Consider the following 6173-nt stretch of genomic DNA (forward strand, 5'->3'; position numbering starts at 1 on the left):
GCAACCTCAGTTGTATTTTCACATAAAACAAAATCATTACCTCTACCTCTTACGGATCAAGACATCGTAGACAATTACAAACGTCTCTTGCATGGTGGGTGCCTATTCGGTGTCTTGATGAATGCTAGGATACCAGTCATCAAAACTATGGCAAGGAATTCATGTGAAATGTCAAATTATCATATGCCTTTCCATCGCTAGGCTTAAGTGGGTTAGACTTTAGGGATGCGTTTGTGTATGATTGTTTTACTTTTTATGTTTTTTTAAATCTCATTATATTGTTCATGGGTGAGTGTGTGTTTACATTTTAATATCAGCGTTGGCTGAGATGGGTAGCCAGTGGTCAGGATGGCACCCACTGTTCAGAAGTTTCACCATTGCAATATCCACCTCTGTTAACAGTTTGTGCTATTAGTTGCCATCCTCGGAGGTCCAATTTTGATTTCCACCATGGCCAGAAATTTAACATTGGCAGGAGAGCTGGTATGTGGTTAACCCTAGAACTGCTGCAGGTTTATCTGTCAAATGCTGCAGTTATTTTCCTCAATATACACCATGACAATGCCTGTAATCACATATTGATCCTAATAAATCCATATTATACACCATTAGAAAGCTGAAAGACTGGTGTACATGAAAATGACAGAAATAACAAAAAAAAAAAAAAAAACTCACAATTTCTGTCATAAAATACAATTATACATTTTTTGAACAAAGGAAATTCCTGAAATATTTTGCCCTAACAGAAGAATTTCAGATAATTTATTCCTGAAACATGGTATTCTGATACACAAGTGTGTTCTTACATATTCCTGCACAGTTCTCCACTTTTCATTTTGAATGCTTAAGTAAACCACATTTTTTTAATGAAATGGATTTTGAGTTCTTTTCACATAATGGGAGCTGCATTATGGGGAGACAAATTCAGGGTGATGGACGGCACTTGGATAATTAATTTCTTGTGGTTCTATGTCAGTCCAGTTCAAACTCACTGCTTCACTGGCTTTTTAAAATATTTACATACTGCCAATAATAACATCACCTGCACCGACTTTAACATCATCCTGGTTATTGGAATTTCTCATTATTTCTGAGACACCCTGTATTTTGCTGTCCTTTTCACTACTTTCATAATTAATTTCCTCACCGGAATTAACACAATAATCACTGTCATTAAGATCTTCGAAAATGAAGCACTCCATTTCAGAATAGTCAACAAAATGGGCTGCCATCTTGATTCTAAGAACATAATTATGAAAGTACTTTCATTTCTCCAGCTAAATAAACTTCTCCAGACCATTGTTTTTCTTTTTCAATGACTTTTGAAAGTGAAGATAAAAAGAATCAGTATTCAGCTGGTATCTATATTAGTGCCATCTAGTGTCCAGTTATAAACCTACGGTGGAGGAAAGACACCGTCTCTCAGAAAGACTATTACACTTGACGAAACAGTGCCCCGTCTTCCAGAAAAACGGTCTGCGGTTCTAGGGTTAAAATGGTACATTAAGCTTAACTCCATTGGAGATGTTCACTTCAGAGTGAGGACTTGCGTTTACCTTTTTTACCATAGCCTGAAAAATCATACTAGATCTGCTATTCACAACACGTACATGATATCATTTTGAAATGTATTTTGCAATTTATGGGGAGATTACAAGTCTGTTCTTAGATTATTAAAGAAAGATTTTCTAAGTGAAGCAAAGTGTCTTCTTGAACAAACACTGGAGTAGGTGCATAATTTTATTCTCCCAAGAAATCTCAACGTCATTTTACAATTACTAGGTGACCGATATGGCTTCCGAACTTCAAAAACGTAGCACAGGTTAAAACCCATTTTGAAATTAGGATAGCAAACTCACAGTGTCTGAATAGAAATGCACAAAGCGATATGCAGCCATCTGCACCATATACTGCCTGCCATGCATCCATTTCTCCGAAGCAGACCCAAATTAAAGACACCACTGTTCAAATGGTACTAGAGCACAATTTTTGGTTTGCATCAATGTTTTATTATTATCAGTAATTTATTTATATTGGAAGATTGCTTTTTGTTTGGAAACTTATTTGTGTATGTAATGTTTCATAGGGCAGAAGTACTAGTACAGCATGTGTATATGTAGTGAGTGATTGGGTGTTCATTTTTTTACTTCTATATAGCTGACTTCTAAACTACTACAGTACTTAATAAGCAAACATACAGCTCTTAATCTACATCTATTTTTATCATTTCTAGACTGATTCAGGATATGCTCAAAATTTAAATAAATTATTTGTGTGGAAGAAATAAAATAATACAGAAAATGGTGTACAAATATTATATAAGCTCTATCTTCAGATCCCTTACTTTTGGAACAAGCAACACAAAGTATGGTTTCTATTCTACTAGAGGTAAGGATGTTGGTAGTGGGAGCCATCAGAGAAGAATATTCCCCCTCTCACCCCACCCCCCACCTTACACCAAATTAAAAATTCTGTTGTGAATGAATAACCAAGTTTTTTTTAATGTCTGACCAGAAGTTTAAAAAAGAAAGGTTCAATAGAAAATTACCAAAACTTAAAATAATTTCTTTCTTAAAGTAGCACGCTATAGGAAAACATATCAAGTTTGAAATTAAAAATCATTCAAATGCCCCACGAGGATTTAATATTTTAAACTGTTAGCAGATGACTATGAGATTGTCCAAACAATTTTTATTATGTAAATTTGTCAATTTGTTTGTTTTATGAAATGAAAGTTCAAAGAATGGTATCGTAAGTTTGAATTACATCTAGTAATTTAAAGGCGGAATGATCTCAAATTCTGTATATTGATTCTATTGAAACTATGAATGAAATTAAAAATTCAGTTATCAAATTATTTTTGTTGTCAATTCCATAACTCTTGTACCCTTAACATTTTTATCAAGGCTCTGCTGCTTTTGTTTCCTCAAGAGCTTATCACAGCATCACTAGTATAATTATATGAAACAAGTCTACTTCATCACCCTCTTCAGTATTCTGACACTATAAATTAAATCCCCTTCCAAAAAGTATGTCTTGCCTATGCTCTGAGCAGTGATGTCATTTGATCAATTGTCTAGAAATACATTTTCTTCTCTTTTTGTTAGATTTGTCATTTTTTAAAACATGTAAAATACTGAAACTAGAAGGTATACTTCATGCAAAATTTCTTTAGTACCCTAAATTGGTACATAACGATCATTTTTCCTTACCAAAGGGTTATCCCACGCTAAGTGAATGCTATGCAACAGTAACAGTCTGCACTAAAGTGATGATGAAAGGCAGCACCTTTATAAAATTCAAGGTATTGACCCACCTGTACAATATAATCCCCTCACCCTAATTTTAGGAGGGGAAATTTTGAAGAAAAAATTGTGTTTGCATGGCTTTGTTAAATATTTATATTAAAAAGCCATCACACATAAAATTTCGAAGTAACTCGTCGCATCGTAATCTTGAGTAGTATAGTTCAGCGGCATTTGAGAATATATTGACGTCTGATCTGCGTTACGAATTTGACAGCGTAAATATGAATTTTTCTGGTGCAAACCGATAACATATTTGTGAAAATTCAGTCTCCTCTTCATAATTGGCTGGGAGACATAGCACAATGCTAGTTTTCCTACAAAAATTGAACTTAGTTCAAAACACACGTGAGACATCCATGGCTAGCCTTACACCCCGTAATTTAGCTTTCATTTGATACACTTCACTTGTAGCCGTACATCCAGACTCTTTCTTCACATATTTGTATATCCTGTTATTGAATCTAGAAACTTTTTTTTTTTTGTGTGTGCACAAAATGCCCAGCGGTTACTGCTTATTAGTTCAAGATGAGCTGCTTTTTTTCCTCTAGTCATGTACCGTAACTCTCGCCATACTTTCTTCCCACAATTACAAAGTTCCTCTACCTCTTCAATAATATCAGGCTTTTCTGTAGTTGTGAACGGCCTATAACGAGAACTCACACCATCCACACATATCACTACTAAAACTGACGGCATGTAACCGATATGCACACTGTTGTAATGGGAACAGTGTGGGCAGAAAAATACGGACTTGCAGATTTCTGTTTATCAGGAGCACTGTACCAACATTGACACAAATAATACCTGCACCCAATTTTTTGTCCACCAGATTTTATAACAAATGTACACGGTGTTTTTTGTTTGTTTACACAGTACCTTGTATGAGAAAACCATTTTGTGTGACCGTAATGAGCCCAACTATCAACCATTTTTGTAGTATTTTAATTTTACGTAATTATAACATAAGCAACAATGAATGAAGAGCAAGTTCTTAAACAATTATTGGATAATAAATTGTAGCATACCTATACTAAAGACTGATACCTTTGTCCTCATAATCATTTATGTGTGTCAGTGTTTCCTTCGATAAGGTGCTCGTGGAATTTTGTCCTTGTACCCTCCATCGATCAGCAGAGTCCAAGTAAGCAATCATTTGATATCAGACAATGGGAAATGAATTACAGATATGAACCATTGTAATTTTTAGTATAGATATCAACTAGCATTTGAAAGGGTGCTAATTGTTTCTAGTCTTATCGCACTTGATTACTAGTGAGAATGTTCATCCCTCTTTTTTTTAAACAACGTATGTCTACCCCTTAGGCAATAAAGAGTTTAATAATTTCATTTCCTCTTTATCAAATTATAATACTAAAATAATCCTCTTCATTTAGGCTACTGAAATTTATTCCAAGATATTGAATCACTAAGGTGGCTGTGTGGTGCAGTTAGTTGGTCACTAAGAGGGAATTAATTGATAGACCTGCTTCACTACATTTCCTAGTGTAGCATGTTGCAGAACTATTTTCAGAATAAAATTCTAGCATACAGCCATCCCCAAAAGGGTTCTTAAACACCCAAGTATGTTCAAGATCCAATAAAGGTGCAGAAGAGGAGAAAAGAAATGGGATCAGAAGTAAAAATTTGGTTTTAAAATATTTCATCATTTTCCTTTGTCCAGTTCATTGTAGGTTGGAGCTAATATGGTTCCTCTTCACTTTTCTCAGTCGTTCCACCAGTCCTGATTCACTGCTGTCATCCACTCCACGCTGCGTTGTCTAAGACAGTTCTTCACTAAAGGCAGAAACATATTATCATAATGTTGTGTGAACTCTCGCGTTGCACTCTAACCTGTCCAGAAAGATGTGCTATGTCTTTTTCACAATGCAGTTCATGTCATGGCTGATGGAGAGACACTGCTTTTGGTAAAACATTTCACATCATTTTTCATTAGCTCTTAATGAATCTCACTGGACTTTACTCTGACACTAAGTATGTGTATGTCCGTAATGTTTGTTAGGTCATACCTATCTGCACTAATTTGTATGAATTCAGGCAGCGGCTCATCACTCGAGACCGTATTGTGGGCTGTTATTTTATAACTAAAGATAAAATGGTTCAAAGTACTTTTTAATTCACTGTGCATTTATTTCTTCCAAATTCATTAACGTTCATTCATTTTCTAATACACATCAAGACAAGTAGAATATAGCCACTTAGCACATCCCTCCCTCTTTCAACTGAACAGACTTGTTCCCCTTCCACAGTCAGAGCAAGTTACTATGTCGCTAGAGGTAATGGACGTGAAGCTGGTTATAAGTTTAGTAAATTTAAGAAAGTTTTCTGTACTTATATGTCAATAATGGACTTCTACACTCATATAATTTGTCCCATTTATTCATATCACCAGTCTGCAAACATTAACAAGTTTATGCAACATATTGTACATATACTGTATATGCATGGTTCAGTGATTTGATAGAATCTGAGGACATTCTTGTAGAACATACATTCATTTACTAACAAGTATTTTTCACAGGTATGTTATAAAACATATTCTTAGAGTCATGAAAGTATAATATAGTTTTCAAGAGGTTTCTTTCAATGGCAAGGAGTGCTCATTGAGATAGTCCTTTTTGAGTCTGAGTGGTTCTGAAATATGTTTGAATTCTTTTCACTGCTGGAAAACACCTTTTGATTGAAATGGTTAGCAATAAGGCACATGACTTTTTTACTTACAGTAGGACAGATTTTTTTTTTGTGTATGTGTGTGTGGCTGTGCATCTGTGAGGATGGGACCCTGCCAAATATAAGATGAATTCTAATACTGGAGATGACACGAACACCCAGCCCCCTGAGCCAGAG

This window comes from Anabrus simplex, chromosome 3 (assembly GCF_040414725.1).
Source record: "Anabrus simplex isolate iqAnaSimp1 chromosome 3, ASM4041472v1, whole genome shotgun sequence".
NCBI lineage: Eukaryota > Metazoa > Arthropoda > Insecta > Orthoptera > Tettigoniidae > Anabrus > Anabrus simplex.